The 18,327-nt window shown below is 35.2% G+C and overlaps 1 pseudogene; it reads right to left on the reverse strand.

The window, feature by feature from the left end:
* Window positions 1-225: 225 nt before the first annotated feature.
* LOC127412482 (peroxiredoxin-like 2A) lies at window positions 226-16,739 on the reverse strand (annotated as a pseudogene).
* Window positions 16,740-18,327: the final 1,588 nt, after the last annotated feature.

Below are 18,327 nucleotides of genomic sequence, written 5' to 3' on the forward strand. Positions count from 1 at the left end.
GACTGGTCTGGACTAGCTAGCTGGCTGTTTGTCTTACTGTAATGTCTGTATAACCATCACATTTTTAAAACTATTTAAACCTTTCAGACAAGACTTTGTCAAGCTAACATCAAAGTTTGTCTTAATCTAGTTTTAACTGTAGTATACAATTAATTTATTATTACCAAATACTAAATATAAAAATAAATAGCATTTAAAAAACATGACATACAAAAGACAAATTAATTACTTTTTGTAGTGGCATGTTTATTGTTTCTTGAATCCTCTACCCTCATCAGAACCTTTGGCTGCTCACAGACCAAATACCAGAGGGGTATGTAAGCACGTGTTTGCCTCAAATCTGCTCTCTCAACACTGAGTTTGAAGTCAGACTATCATTAATACACATACAAACAAAACCATGAGCATGGTAGCAGGCAACCAAAGAAACCCAGAGGTGAAAAACAACAATACAATGTGAGCTCTTTCTAATGTGCAAAAACAATATTACTCATGTTTATAACTCAATTACACAACATTCCTAGTTTGCATATACTAAAGCACCCAAATTCAAATGAAGCCACATGAAAAAGCAAATGTGTGGCATCTTTGTCCTAATGTACCAGTCAGTGCCTAGAATTCATAACCTGAGCTTTTCTCTCTATTCACAGCATTAGTAAGAGAAATGAGGTGTGTTGAGGTTAATGTGAATTGTGATTCAAGAACAAGGGAGAACTTTTCTTCATTTCTATTTTGATCGAACTTGGCAGCTGACAAACTTGAAACAACATCTATTTTTCTACCACAATTTTCTTTGCGGCTTCCAAAACAGAGTCGTTGCTGACTTTGTCTCCAAACTCAGTTTCTCTGTGCTCTAGAAGAATGCCCTGAAAACAGCAAAACAAAAACAAAAACAAAAAACAGGAAGGATGAGGACAAGCAAGTGGCCGAAGCTCTGAATTGCACTGCAAAAAGTAAATAGATAGTAGAAAATGGCTAGCTTTTTTAGTTTATTTTTTTGCTTTGTAATGGTTTTCTATGAAATATCTAAAGGATTACCTGTTTGCCAGATCCAATGACAAAGACCCCTCCCAGGATGAAACCCTCTCCATTCATGTTGCCCTGGTAACCCGACTTCCAGGCCCTTATAAAGTTTTGCCAAACTCCCAAGCGGATAAAACCAAGCCCACCCATCTTCCTCCGCTGTGGTCCATAAAAAGCTTGCTGTGGACAAATAGATGTATAAGCCAAATTATAATGTTAATTGAAAATAAGAAATCGGAAAATGTTAAGTTTTAATGTTCTGATTAAAGACACCATGAAATGGCTTGTGCTATTTTCTTTCCCTGTGTTGAATAATTTCCTTTTGAAACAGGAAGTTGGGGCAGGACATATCAAAGAACTTTTGTAAACTTTTTTCCACCTTTTTCCTGAACATGGAATTGTTCCACGTTTCATAATGGAAGCCTGTTTTTATTTTCCGGTCTTCAGTGTTTTCACCCACATCAGCTGGATGTTCTTAACGGATATTGTGATGTTTAGCTTATTACATTTGTAAAAATGGTCCAAAAAGCATCTGGCTCGATGATGCATGTAAAGAGTTGCGATGAAAAATGTTTGGCAGTACGTTTACATGTACCCTCATAATGCAATTAAGTGAATAATGTGATTAAACTGTTGCTAATGTAAACAGAATACTGCGATTATGATATTGTGATTATGCTAATAATCAGAGTAATGATAATTGCAGTAAGATATGTGGAGTACTCCTATTTTAATCACATTATACAAGCATGTAAACACATTAATCGCATTTCTTCCACATTTACCAAAGTGCTTCTGTGCCAGTGCAATGCGCTCAAGCACAGATTCGAAAACATCACGAAACAGAAGAAGCTTCATTTCTCGGCATCACGTGTAATGGCAGTTTCTTACATTGTATTCCAGCAGGATTGCTCCCCCCGCCAGAGGTGGGTAGAGTAGCCAAAAACTGTACTCAAGTAAAAGAACAATTACTTTAAATAAAATTACTCAAGTAGAAGTAAAAGTACTAACATAAATAATTACTTGAGTAAGAGTAAGAAAGTATCCAATTAAAAGAGTACTCAAGTAGTAATTCGTTACTTTCACAAATGACATGACAGAAGTTAACTCCCCTATATTCCATTACATAATACACATTTAACATGTATTACAGAATTATTATTAATGGAAATTCTGTCATCATTCACCATCATGTTGTTCCAAACCCATATGACTTTCTTCCATGCAACACAATAAGGAGATATTAGACAGAATGTTAGCCTGAGTCACCATTTACTTTCAGTTAATGTTTTTTTTTTCTTTTCTTTTTTTTTCATATTTTGAAAGTGAATGGTGTCAGTCTCTAACATTCTGTCTAACATATTTTGTGTTCCACATAATAAAAAGGGTCACCCGGGTTTGGAACCACATGAGGGGAAATTATAACAAAATATTAAATTATGGCTGAGCTATCACTTTAAAGGGATAGTTAACCCAAAAATTAAAATTCTATCATCAATTACTCACCCTCATGCCATCCCAGATTTGGATGACTTCCTTTCTTCAGCAGAACACAAATTAAGATTTTTAGAAGAATATTTTAGCTCTGTAGGCCAAAATGTTGATGCTCCAAAAAGCACATAAAGGCAGCATAAACATAATCCATAAGACTCCAGTAGTTAAATCCATATCTTCAGAAGTTTTATGATAGGTGTGGGTGAGAAACAGGTCAATATTTGTCTTTTTTTTGCTAGATATTCTTCTTCCTGCCCAGCAGGGGGAGATATGCAGAGATGAATGTGAATCACCAAAAACACAAGAAGAATGTGAAGGTGATCTGTTTCTCATTCACACATTCTCATATCATATAGCTTCTGAAGATACTGATTTAACCACTGGAGTCTTATGGATTACTTTTATGATGACTTGTGTGATTTTGTTTAGCTTTAAAATGTAGCCTCCCATTCACTTGCATTGTATGGACCTACAGAGCTGAGAAATTCTTCTAAAAATCTTCATTTGAGTTCAGCAGATGAAAGAAAGACATACACATCTGGGATGGCATGAGGGTGAGTAAATAATGAGAATTTAAATTTTTGGGTGAACTATCCATTTAAGGGCTCTTGTCAGACCTGGATTAGAGTGCATCTCTTGATATACAGTTACATTCATAAAGTATTTTGATTACTGAAGAGATTACTTTGCATTTTATTGTCATTTGTTTCATTTAATATTTAGTCCTTTCAGATGGAAAAATTTATACATATAAATGATGTGATCCAAAGTGCATTTGAACAGTGGTGAAACACTTTTTTATGATGTGTTACATTCATACAAGCAGACAGAGAAGTACGTTTGAAGTAAGTTTGGAGCAGAAATATAAATAAACCTTGTGTAAATTGTCAGCTTTACACTAAATGCTATTTCTAGCCATTTTACATGCACGATCATATTTTTTTATCCAAAAAAATTCACGCTGGATCATAATTAATTTTTTTCTAGAACGACCTTTGATATTAGGGCAAAAATCGTCTTCTTGATAATAATTTTTGCAAAGAACCTGTCGGGCCCACTCCTTGGGGAGCCTGGTCGTTTATCGTCACCCGTCAGACCCCCAGTCATTTTTATGGTTCCTTTTGGTCGACTGTTGCAGGTCCCTCTCACCCCGGGCCCTAGGGTGGCTGCCCTCCCTGTAGTTACGCCCCTGACATGAAGCTATGAACCGTGGTTAGTTACGTTGATATCATTAACTACTCTGAGTTATGACATCCAACAACTGCACAAGTTGAGTCTGAACTAATTTGTACACCAACTAAAACTTAAAATGCTTGTTGTTCTCCATCTGGAATGCTCGTTTGGGTAGTTTTTACATTGCTTCTTATGGAGACCAGAACCAGAAAACAGTCCAGCAGAAATTACGGCAGCACCCAGTACAGTAGTAAACTGTGGTTAATCCTTTTATGGAATAGGCAATGGACTTTAGTTTATGTCATGGCCGTGAACCGTGATTTGCTACTTGCTATTGCTAGTCAGAGGTAGGTGGTATTAGGGGGACAGGCATTCTCATTCTAGAGAGCAAGATGAGTCATCAATATTTTTTGGTCTGAGAGACTATAAATTTGACAAATGTACACCTACTAAATGATAACTGTGTCAGCTTTAAGGAGTACACTAGCATATATATGGTAGGGTTGCATGGTATACCGGTACTAATGAAATATTGTGATACCAAAATATTTAAAACGGTACAATATCATCTTGTTGTTAATTTTGGTACCATATTAAATGATGCTGCCATTAGCAAAAATGTAATGTGCGTTTTGAGATGAAATCAAAAAGTATTTGAAAATAATAATAAAAAAAGTCTCAATATGGCAGTGTGATCATTAATCTGCAGAAGGATGTCATTTAATTAAATAATATACAGTCACATGTGCTGCACACCACCGAATGAATGAGAGGCTCTGCTCTGTCATCTCCTTCACACACACACTACTACTACTACTACTACTACTACCTGCAGAGCAGTGTGTTTAGTGTATAAATGGCTGTGAACTCTCAATAGACTTTTTTTCGGAGACGATATAAAGAATCCTTCAAAAACAGGATGTACTTCAAAAGGTCTTTCAAAATAAAAGTCCCACTGAAATGAGAGCTTTATTTAACTGGATGCGTGAAATTTAAGACATTACGAAATAAAAATATTACTACTGTATAAAAGTGAAGCAAAAAAAAGTAGCAGCAATAATACTCATAATAACAATAATATAATATTAAATGGTTATATTATTAGTATTATCTGTAAGTAATATCACAAAAGCTGAATTCCAGTACTGAATATCAGAATGTTGTGATTCAGCCTCAGGTAATCAGATTGTTTTCATTTAATGTTTTCATTAACACTGTAAAGCTCTGTTGTGCATCTTTTTTTCTTTTCCCCAAAATAATTATTTATAAATTATTATATTTTCATTTGATCAAAGCTGTACAGTATGTATTTGATTAAACACAATTTGATCATAACATTTAACATGGAATCACAGTTCTTTATGTCAATAATTTTCTGTGTAATTTCATTAAAAATCTGAGTCGATACCGAGGTACCAGGGCTGGTATCGTACCGAAGCCAAAATTTTGGTATCGGAGCAACACTAATAGATGCCGTCAAAGCTAACAGGCATAGACTAAAAGCTACAAAACTCCACGATTCATAACTGTAAATGAACTGTAAAAAAACAGTTTTTATTTCATGGGGTCTTTGAAGAGCAAGTTTACTAACCTTTTCATCCAGGAAAATTTCCCCTGCAAAGTGTGGCTTGAAATCCTGAATCTCTGTACCTATTTTCTCTTTAACAACAGCATACAGAGGGACCCCAAGCTCATCCAGCTGGGGCTTCAGAGAGGACAGCTCAGAGGCCTCCTGCAGATACACCATACAACCAACCAATCAATACTAACACATCATCAGTGAACAAGAGCATTTTTCTAAATGTTATAATAAGGAATGTGATCATTTCACCTCTCTGCACAAAAATCATCCAGGTCGCCGCACAGCCATGATCACCACACCAGATTTCTCCCAGAGAGTTTTAGCTTTTAAAGTATTCTCATCTGAATGGATGTAAATGAGAAACATTAACCAAAATATTCCTCTCAATGTGTGACTGCATCACTGCTATTCTTAATTATGACAGAATTCCCCACCAAATTTAATTTAAAAATTCCCATTATTTTACCATTCTCTAAGGCTTTGAGGTCAGCATTCTCCAGGTACTCAAGAGTAGCAAGTGTTGGCTTTGTCAGCAAGAAGTCAGTGTTTGCAAGTATTATGCCGGCGATGGCGGCACCCACAGCGCCAAGGCCTAGTGACCACATGCCCATGGCAAGTGTCTCACCCTCAAGGACAGATGACGACACTGCAGTGAGGATATGGTAGGTTACATAAAACATTGTTTCAATAAAACAAAGTCATTTGCAGGTTGAAGCTATGTTCTCAACATTCTTTTTATTAATGACTCAACTGATCATTCAAGAATACCACTGCAGCAAAGAACCTCACATTTCTGTCTTCATATAATTACTGAAGGCAAGCATAAAATTGCTGTAATTCACATCTATATCAAGACATGCTGAGGCAAGACTAGTACCTTGTGTCTTACTCAAAGAAGAATGGCTGCTCTGGCTCTCCCTCGAAAACTGACGATTTGTCGAAATAGCACGAGAGCATATAGTGTTGACAGATGTGGGAAGCAGTAATGTCTTTAATGCTGAATGGCATTTAAAGTTGGTCAGTGGAACATACTTTGGTTGGAGGTTATGCATTACAACTGTCTTGTCAAAGGCTGACTTGGATTTTAGAGAAACTTTGCACTTGATGGCACTATTCATATTAAAAGAAAAGTGTCCACTTGGCAAAAAAAGGGTGAAATGCATGGGGCGTAGCTGTAAGAGGGCCATTGCAACATCCAGGGTGAGTTTAGCCAACCATTCCCAATCAGGTGAAAGTGCACCTCAGTGGACAAGCTCTGAAGAGGAAAGGAAAACAGAGCTTTACCTCTCGACGTAGGCACTTTTTTCCTTCAAAAAATGAACCCACAAAAAAAAATAAAAAAATAAAAATAATAATAATAATAATAATAATAATAATAATAATAATAATATATATATATATATATACAGTTGTGCTCAAACGTTTGCATACCCTTGGAGAATTGGTAATATATGTACCATTTTTAAAGAAAACATGAGTGAGCAGGCAAAACACATTTCTTTTATTTCTTATGGGATTCATATTCAACTGTAGGTTATAACAGAATGGCACAATCATAAAACAAAACATGGCAACAATGAAAAAAATAAAATTACCCCTGTTTTAAAGTCTGCATACCCTTAGTTCTTAATACTGTGTATTGCCCCCTTTAGCATCAATGACAGCGTGCAGTCTTTTGTAATAGTTGTCTATGAGGCCCCAAATTCTTGCAGGTGGTATAGCTGCTCATTCGTCTTGGCAAAATGCCTCCAGGTCATGCAAAGTCTTTGGTCGTCTTGCATGAACCGCACGTTTGAGATCTCCCCAGAGTGGCTCGATGATATTAAGGTCAGGAGACTGTGATGGCCACTCCAGAACCTTCAACTTTTTTCTGCTGTAACCACTGGAGGGTCAACTTGGTCTTGTGCTTAGGGTCATTGTCGTGCTGGAAAGTCCAAGAGCATCCCATGCGCAGCTTTCGTGCAGAAGAATGCAAATTGTCTGCCAGTATTTTCTGATAACATGCTGCATTCATCTTGCCATCAATATAATATTTATATATATATATATATTAGTATATTGCGTATTACATGGGTCTCTGGAATATTTGATTATGATTGGTCATCTAGCAATCTGATATTTCTGAGTAACAACCGCACATCCAGGGATTAAGACATATCAGGCCTGTAATCCGGGTATTGCAAGTCATCTGACTACTACTGAGTAAATCAGCTGCGATAACAACTGGCTGAGTGTACATTATCACTTACATAAAGAAAATTAAGCCATTTATGACCATTACGATTTTTTTGATTGTGACATTATTTTCAGGATACTTAAGCAAATTTTTCCCACCCATTCTCGTAATGCTTCCAGACATGTTACTTTTACTATTCCCATTGTTTTCAAAGATGATTCTCATTACCATAACATAGTTTTTTTTTTTTTTTACTGTATTACAGTAAAGAAGATACTGTTGTACAATGATTTTTAAAATTAAAATCGGTGAAAATGAAAGGCAGTTCCATGGAAGTACTAATCTGATGAGCAAATACTTACCAATTGTCACACTGCGTTAGTGAGAATATTCTAATAACCATCTTTTTTGCATTGCAGTAATGAAATGGCATCGTTTTCTTTATGTAGCCTAAAATATAACTTCTTATTTGGTTCTTTTGATTTTGGAGTGAAATAGGACCAGGTTATTTTCTAGTTTCATGAAAATCACTCGATGAGCCTTCAATATGTCCCTTCCAAACTTCCATGGCACAAGATAGAAACTCATCTAGCCATATTGTGGGGACTTTAAATTAATACAGGATAGTATGATATAAATAAATGCCTATGCCTATATAAATAAATGCCTGTTTGATTAAAAAAAAAAAAACAACTTTAGGCCCTTCTGTCTGAAATTCTTCTGGGTACCTTTCACCTCATTCTGTTCCAAACCTTTTATGCTGCAATTAAGTCCAAAAGTCAGGTTTATATAACACATATTTCATTCTTTACTTGAATAAGCTGCATGAAGAACTTTATTTCATTTATCAGTATTACCACAGATAAAGTTCTACAAGTAAACTAAGTAAACAAGTAAAATTAATATTGAGATTTTTTTTAGGGGGCCATCAAGATATCAAAGAAGCATCTCCTGCTGCCCAATGGAAGATGGCAGTAATGTAATGTACTACTCCAGCCAACTGCCTATGTACTAGTCATATTACTGTCAAATGTTGTTACTTGCATTTGTTATGTGCGATAAGTATACTGCAATATGAATGACAGTACTGGACCTCCGTGAAGTTGGCACCCCATATAATTAAATAATCACCAAAACTATTCCATTCATTTGTGCTTTGTTTGTGCTGATTTGGTGTTTGAGATATTAAGCATTCTTTTTTGGGCTGTGTGACGTCTCTCTCCACCCCATCTCGCTCAAATCGCTCCAAACCGCTGGTCATTTGTGCTCGGTTTGTGCCGTTAAAACAAACGCTGTAACTATTTCCCTTCCTTAAATATAGCAAGAATGTTTTTGGGAGCAGTGACGTCATTCTCCACCCCATGTTGTCTAAATCACTCCAAAACGGTGTCATTCGTTTGTGCTCAATTTGTGCCGTTAAAATGAACACTTTATTTATTTCCATTCCTTAGAAATAACAAATATGATTCAGGGCTGTGATGTCACTTTCCACCCCATGTTGTCCAAATCGCTTCAAACGGGTGCTGGTCGTTTGTGCTCGATTTGTGCCGGTTTGTGCAGTTAAAAGAAACCCTGTAACTATGATCGTTTCTTAAATATAACCAAAAAACTTTTTTTAAGAACAGTGACATCACTCTCCACCCCATGTCGTCCGAATCGCTCCAAACCGGTATCATTCGTTTGTGCTTGGTTTGTGCCGTTAAAGTGAACAGTGTATCTGTTTCCGTTCTTTAGAAATAACAGATTTAATTCGGGGCAGTGACGTCACTCCACCTCATGTCGTCCGAATCGCTCCAAACGTCAATCGTTTGTGCTGTTTTGTGCTGTTGAAAGAAACAATCTAACTAATTCCCTTACATAGAAATAACAAAATTATCTCCCGTATCTGTGGTGTCAGTCATGCATTTACCCCATCTGGTCCAATGCACTCATTTTCTGACTCGTTCGTTTGTGCTCTCTGTGCAGGTTTCTTACCGTTGCTGTCATTGTTTTTTTGTTTTTTATATATTGACAGTTTGATCATTGGCAGTAACTTATAGCTTCAAATCCAAATCACATATGCCCTGTATTTGTGCCACAAATTGTCATTTGTAATGATTGATGTTTAAGATATTCGACACAATACACTGTGATCTCATTTACCTGTAAAAATGTACTGTAATTACTGTAACTGTACTGATACTGCTGTAGTAGGAGTAACACTAATGATTAAACAGTCTCAGTGTGTGGTGTCTTAATTTATCTGAACACTTAACAGTTTATAGATGTTTGTAGTCTCTGCCCTCTTAAAAACTTTGATCTACCCTAAACACTGCATTGCGGTAAATAACAGGAAATAACATCTGGCTGTGGGTAAAGGTAAGCATTAACATGTGCTTGAGTTACAATACTCAAAAAAATAAAAAATAAAAAATAATAAATACATTTTTAAAAACTCAGAGCATGTGTAGGAAAATATATAGCACATTTAAAACATTTTTTATTTTTATTAGTATTTGGCATTCAATAGGAACTCACATGAACATCCTCATGAATAATATTATCCTGCATTGGTCACACCAATAAGGGTAGGACATCTTTGTGCCCTGCTATAACACACATTAAGATTAGATGTGCACAATGATGCACATTTTGTGAAAGAAAAAAAATTATTCAGTCATAAACCCATCCCCCTTATCCTCGTGAGGTTTCAAACTTGAACCTCTTTCTTAGATCACAAAAGGTAAATTTTTGAAGAACATCCTGGCCACATATTTCCACATAATTAAAGTAAATGTGGACTAGTGCTGGAAAGCTACAAAATGACAAAACAATATATAAAAGTACCATAAATGTGGTCCATACCACTCGTGCAGTATATTTCAAGTCACATTATAGCTTTGAGGAACAGACTGAAATTTCATAAAATTATTTTTTTGATAATCTTCACTTCCAATGAACTGAATCGTTTAGTTAGAAAGTTAAGAGCAATTTGTCTGATTCATGAACAAATCATTAAGACTGGTTTTGTGAGCTGAATAAACCAATTCATTAAGAAGTAATTGCTACTTCTCTTATGAAAACGGCAAAGTGATCTAGGATGGATGGCAAGATTTTCAGAGAATGATGACTTAAATTTCAGTCTGTTTATCACACAAAGCTATCAAAACACTTCAGAAGACTTGGAATAAATTGCACAAGTTAATATATGATAATAAATATATGATAATAATATATGTTGTTTTTTTTTTTGGCACCGCGTCACAACAGTATCAGCAAAAACCAAAATACAACCCCACGTCATATTGTTCACTAAAGAGGAATAAAACATTTTGTTAATCAATATCTTGTTCTGGCCTCTGCAGAAATAAGTTAGTCAATAACATAAATAGTTCGTAGACCATTTTATTCCCATTTGATTTCTATTAGCCTATTGACATACTCATTTAAACAGTTCCATGTTTTTATCAGTAATTGTTCTGTTCTGTTATTTATACACAGATCTCTTCGTTTTCACAGTTCTGTTCTGTTCAGTTCTGTTCCATCTTTGCATTTGAAAGTATACACAAGCATTGGGTGTTGTCTGTTCTTTGTTCCATCTTTAAATAGCAATGCTGTAAGCTGCATTCTGCTTGATAATCTTCAATACTGATTACATGTTGGAATTTAAACATAACTAATAACTAAATTATTTGACATTAATGATATTTCAGATGAATACCGTGCCAAAAAAAAAAAAAAAGAAAAAAAAAGAAACTTAGATGTTTTTTTGGTCTTAACTGGTCTGCCAGCCTTGTCTTTCAGCTGGCTTTAAAGGGGTGTGTGCACTTTTCAAGTGATCAGACTGGGAAACCAGGTTAAACCAGCTAAGACTAAAAAAACCATCATATGGGTGGCGTATTTTCATCAAACTAATTATTATTACTTTTGGCAGGTAACTAAAACAGGTTCCTGACCCATTGCTTTAAAATATTTGAAATATAATAAAACACATACATCTCCTGTCCTTGCTTCACTGTTTATGCAGCTTTCTCTGAGAACTGCAAGCAGAGACGACCCAAATTTGAAGATAAAAAGCTTCAACTGTCTCAATTTCTTATGAAACTGTTTATCCTAACCAATCATTCCATCATCGTCATTACATAATGCAATAACCATTTTGAACATAGTCTGTAACTTGATATAAGTGCAGCTTAACTAATCGAGCAAACGGTTATTATAACGCAGTGGCCTTAACGATATATTCACTGCGGTAAAGTTAGGCTACTTTTTACTTTGAATAAACTCCTAAAACATAATGGTAATAACTGAGATGTAATACACAAACAACATTAAATATCAATTTACATGAGGTGAATTCAAACAAGTGCTACACGCGCACAAATACAGGGCATATGTGATTTGGATTTGAAGCTTGAAGTTACTGCCAATGATCAAACTGTCAATATAAAAAAAAAACAGCAAAAAAAAAAAAAACAACAATGACAGCAACAGTAAGAAACCTGCACCGAGAGCACAAATGAACGAGTCAGAAAATGAGTGCATTGGACCAGATGGGGTAAATGCATGACTGACACCACAGATACGGGAGATAATTTTGTTATTTCTATGTAAGGGAATTAGTTAGAATGTTTCTTTCAACAGCATGACACCGGTTTGGAGCGATTCGGACGACATGGGGTGGAGAGTGAAATCACTGCCATATTGGGGGAATTTTGATATTTCAACCTAGAGCTTGCGCCATGTACTAGCGCCATACAAGCTGACATCTCTTTTTGATATTTTATTTATTCACTTGTTTCAATCAAAATACTAATTTAATATAGGTTAAACACAGTTATCTAAGTCGTTTATTGAGTAAAGAGCTGTGGATGCAGGTCACAAAGAGAGATTTTGAACAGATTCTGGTTTTGAGGCCTATTGTTCTTTGGGATTGAGGCCTACATTTTGAGGCCTTCTCCTCTTTGGGTAACAAGATGCCAACCAAAGTACAGAAATATCCAGAGGAAGAGCTGGTGACAATGTCTACTCTTCAATCCATGATGGAACAACAAAAATACTTTTATAGAGAGCTGCTGGAGCAGCAAATTAAGAACTTTAAATCCTGTGTTGAAATTATCTCAGAAGGTGTGCATAGGAGAGTGGATAATGCACTTAAAGAGATACAGGAACTCAAGACTAGTCTAGAGTTTGCTCATGGAAAATTGGAGAGCCAGGATAAAGTGCTACGTGAGAGTGGGAAAAAAACTGAGGAGAACCTGACAAAATCTGTTGAGACCCTTGATGGGATTGAAAAAAAGATTGACTTTTTGGAAAATCAATCACATAGGAGCAATATTATTATTGATGGTGTTCCTGAGGAAAAAGGGGAAAACTGGGAAATGTCAGAAATGAAAGTACAAGAAATACTAGGAAAGAAATTGGGCCTGAATGTGAAGGATATTGAAATAGAACGGGCCCATAGAGTTGGGAAGTTTGATGATAGTAGGCCGAGACAGATCGTAGTAAAACTCCTGCGCTACAAGGATAAGCAGATGATTCAATCACAGGCTAAGAAACTTAAAGGAACACGGATTTACATCAATGAAGATTACTCTGACCTTATTAGGAAGAAAAGGAAGGAGTTAATGCCAGACCTGCGTGCAGCCTGGGAGAGGGGTGATTCTGCAGTGTTGAGGTATGACAAGCTGATCAAACCCAGAAAAAGTTCCTAACTATAAATGTCTGACTTCACGACCAAGGATGCTTCTTATCCCTAATAATGACATTGAGCCCTTTAAAGCTCCCAAATAAAGGCTTGGTAATTGCACATGTGAACATCTGTAGCATTAGGAACAAGATACATGACTTGAATAATTTGGTGTTTGCAAATTCCATTCATATATTGGCGGTATCTGAGACTCATTTAGATCCATCTGTTCAGAACTCTGAGTTATTGGTTAATGGTTTCTCCCTCTTTAGGAGGGACAGAAATATACATGGTGGTGGGGTAACAATTTTTATACAAAGCCATCTTCCTGTTAAACTACGTTCTGATCTTATGATGATTGGTGTAGAAGCGTTGTGGGTTCAGGTACATCTACCCCACTTGAAACCAATAGTGGTGGGCTGCTGTTACAGACCTCCTGATGCTGACGCTGACTATTTCTCTCAATTATGTGAATCAATTGACAGAGTGTCTGATGTGAACAGTGAAATATATTTTCTTGGAGATATGAATATAGATTGGTTAGCCAGTAATTGCCCAAGGAAGAAAAAAATATTTTCATTAATTAATGCTTGTAATTTATCCCAAATTGTTTCCCTGCCAACAAGAGTTTTCAATAATCAAGCAGGCTGTACTTCCTCTACATGTATTGATCACATATATACTAATGTCCCTGAACTATGCTCAAATACAGTCTCTGTGCCAGTAGATTTTAGTGACCACAATATGGTTGCTTTCAGTAGAAAGGCTAAAATTCCTAAAGCAAGAGCTAAAGTTGAATACAGACGGTCATACCAACGATTTGTTAAAGATCACTTTATGGAAGATTATTTATGGTCAGAAACAAGACCATATTAACAATAACAGCTTGACTACTAAATATCAACATGCATACAGAAAGGGTTACTCTACTTGCACAGCACTTATACAAATGACTGATAATTGGTTGAGGGAGATTGATGACTCAAAAATAGTTAGTAGTTATAGATAGCAGTTATGTTAGACTTCAGTGCCGCATTTGATGTCATTGATCATGATATTTTAATAGATAAGCTTAAATGTTATGGTTTTTGCCTATCTGCGATTACTTAGATGAAAAATGATCTTTCCTCTAGAGCAAAAAAAGTTTTTTTATAATGGTAGTCTATCAAATTGTAGTAGTTTAGCATGTGGTATACCTCAAGGAAGTTGTCTGGGACCACTTCTGTTTTCAATTTTTATTAATGACTTGCCCTCTGCTGTGAAAAATGCAGGTATAACAATGTATGCTGATTCCACTGTATCTTATGCTGCACGTACATGCCATGAATTAAATCAAAATTTGTCTAGTGAACTGAATATAGTATATGAGTGGGTCAAAACAAATAAACTAGCCGTAAATATATTTAAAACTAAAAGTATTGTTTTTTGCGTCACGACACAAATTAGTTGCTAAACCTAAACTGGAGCTATCCATATCTGGGGAACCCATACAACAGGTGGACAAAGATAAATTGCTGGGCGTAGTCTTGGACAGTCAAATATTATGGACTGGGTAGAGGTATTGCAATGACAAGAAAGTGTTCTCCTTATGTACAGTCACACATGCTGAGTATAGTTTCTAAGTCATTCATTTTGTGCCACCTGGACTACTGTTCAATAGTATGGTTATCTGCATCCAAATCAAATTTTGCAAAATTACAAGTTGCACAAAATAGGGCTGCCAGACTTGTTCTGGGCTGCTCTATTAGAACTAGTACCAGAAAATTGCACTCCACCCTTTCATGGCTCACTACTGAGCAAAGGATTTCTTTTAGTATGGCCTCATTTTTCAGCTGCATCATTAATTCAGATACCAACATTTTTATTCGAACAAACAGTTTATTGCAAGGACACACATAATCACAACACCAGATTTGCTGGTAATGCTCACATTGTGGTAACCAGCTTAAAGACTAACTCTCTGAAGAAAACTGTCATTTATAGAGCCATAACAAACTGGAATAATTTTCCTCTTTATATCCATTTAATAAAAAATAAATCACCCTTCAAAAAGAATATGCAGAGATATTTACTGGTATGCATATGTAAGACTTAACAGTAGGAGGTATATTGTAATTGGACAAGTTTCTAAATATTGTGTTCTGGTTATATGAATTTTCATTATTTATTTTTGTATTATTGGTTTTAATTAGTATTCCTCCTAATTGTATGTTCAGGGGTGATAGGCTTTGAAATGTACAACATGGGGTGGAGAATGATGTCACTGCTCCCAAAAACATTCTTGCTATATTTAAGGAAGGGAAATAGTTACAGCGTTTGTTTTAACGGCACAAACCGAGCACAAATGACCAGCGGTTTGGAGCGATTTGAGCGAGATGGGGTGGAGAGTGACGTCACACAGCCCAAAAAAGAATGCTTAATATCTCAAACACCAAATCAGCACAAACAAAACACAAATGAATGGAATAGTTTTGCTGATTATTTAATTATATGGGGTGCCAACTTCACGGAGGTCAAGAACCCGGCAAGTTTTTTCTATAGTGAGTGTGTTGCAAAGTTGTACACACAAATGACACAAATTGTTCAAACTTGAAACTGCCAAATGTCCTTGCAATAACATACAGTAAAAAGGGGAGAACTGGCTGAGATTGCATTGTGTATTGCATCTCAAACTGGGGCTAATCTGCACAATGCAAATATAATGGTGGCCATTTACGGTCTCTCAGGATGCATTGTTGAAGTAAAATTGTAATTTAACTCAGAGATAAAAACAACAAAGCCTAAAACTAAAGAAAATAATTTTAAAGACCCACATATACTTAAACATTGATGTTTAAATCCTGATTGTTGCATTTTATTTTTTACCTGTATGTGTGTCAGTTCATTTATATGAGCAATGGCATATAATTATGGTATGTTGATATGTTTTAATAAATAAATTTAAAAAATTGGGTTTAAATGACTGAATAAGGTCTGTTTACCTCACCTCTGTCCCTCTTGAGTGTCCTTCAGGTGTGAAGCACTGACCTCCTGAAAACCCAAAACAGACCAACTTGGTCTTTACTGAATAATAAAAACATCTGACCTATGTACAGGACATTTTACTGACATTTGGTGTTGGTGTGGAATTGTAAAGTGTTATAAACTGCTTCTCACTGCAACAATAAGGTAAAGATATGAACTGTTAACTGACGCATATACGCTTCTTCCCGGTGGCAAAATTGTGTTTACTATGAAACGTAATGTCACCGACAAACCAATTCAGTAATTAATGTCGAGGAAGTGCCGAGATTATTTCATATTTTGTCCTGCTAACACACGAGGCTACAGTTTATCGAGCTAACACCTTCTGGTTTGCTTGTTTACCCATCCAGAGAGTTAGGCTATTTTAACAATGCATTGACAATAAAAGAATACTATGTACTTAAGCATTTTTATCTGCACTAAAACTTCCATTTCAAGGATATCACAATAAAATGATAGTACTCACAGTTTGCAGTTCAACGGCTGGCTGTAACTACTATTGTAACAGTGTGGGACAGACGAGCACAGTTCATTAGAATGGAGGACAGCCTGTCTAATCTCTTAAAGAAACAGGCATCAAAATGTAATGCAAACCCTTTCAACATTTTCCAGCAGGATTTGGCACCTGCCCACACTGCCAAAAGCACCAAAAGTTGGTTAAATGACCATGGTGTTGGTGTGCTTGACTGGCCAGCACACTCACCAGACCTGAACCCCATAGAGAATTTATGGGGTATTGTCAAGAGGAAAATGAGAAACAAGAGACCAAAAAATGCAGATGAGCTGAAGGCCACTGTCAAAGAAACCTGGGCTTCCATACCACCTCAGCAGTGCCACAAACTGATCACCTCCATGCCACGCCGAATTGAGGCAGTAATTAAAGCAAAAGGAGCCCTTACCAAGTATTGAGTACATATACAGTAAATGAACATACTTTCCAGAAGGCCAACAATTCACTAAAATGTTTTTTTTATTGGTCTTATGATGTATTCTAATATTTTGAGATAGTGAATTGGTGGGTTTTTGTTAAATGTGAGCCAAAATCATCACAATTAAAAGAACCAAAGACTTAAACTACTTCAGTCTGTGTGCATTGAATTTATTTAATACACGAGTTTCACAATTTGAGTTGAATTACTGAAATAAATGAACTTTTCCACGACATTCTAATTTATTGAGATGCACCTGTATAATCATGTGCAGAAATGAATTATAGATATCTTTAATTCAGCTTTCACTAGTTTAACTGTTCATTCTTGATATCAACAATGGAATTACTACTAGTGAAAATGCTACTTTTTATTTATTTTTTTACACCAGTAGTTATCTATTTATCAGTGGTGTGCACATGTAAAAATGTTCATTCTTGATATCAAAAAAGACATTATTACTTGTGGGAAATCTATTCTTGATTTCAAAAATGGAATTTCAACCAGTAATAACCAATCATTTGTGATATCTGTTACTTTTCATTTGTTGAATTTCACAATGATCTGTCATTAACTCCTATTCAAAACACAATTACAGATATCTGTAATTAATTTAAACTGAAATTCTAATTTCACATTATCAGCTAAGTACTTCTTACTAGCAAAACTGATATTTCTTTTTATATCAGTAATTGCATTGTTCCTAGTGCAAATGTCCATTCCTGATATCAAAAATGTAATTCCAACTAGTAAAAATGAAAAATATTTATTTAGGTAATAATAATAATAATAATAATAATAATAATAATAATTATTATATATATATATATATATATATATATATATATATATATATATATATATATATATATATATATATATATATATATTATGCTATTTTAACTAGTAAAAGGGTTTAATCTTTAATTACTCTTCGATTTATTGATATCTGAAATCCATTTCCAGATATCTGAAATATGAAATGTTGACATACATTTACAAATATAAAAAAATGCCACTAGTTGGAATTCAATTGTTGATACCAGGAATTAATATTTTACTAGTAAAAATGTCATTATTGATATCAAAAATTATATTTTTTACTATTATGCAGTATATAGCTGCGGTGGATATATGAAACTGGAATTTCAACTAGTAATAAATTAATTATAGATATCTGTAATTGTGTTTGAACAGGAGTGAAAGATCATTGTGAAATTCTACTAGTTTAAATTCCATTTTTAATATCAAAAATGGA

This window comes from Myxocyprinus asiaticus, chromosome 21 (genome assembly GCF_019703515.2).
Source record: "Myxocyprinus asiaticus isolate MX2 ecotype Aquarium Trade chromosome 21, UBuf_Myxa_2, whole genome shotgun sequence".
Taxonomy (NCBI): domain Eukaryota; kingdom Metazoa; phylum Chordata; class Actinopteri; order Cypriniformes; family Catostomidae; genus Myxocyprinus; species Myxocyprinus asiaticus.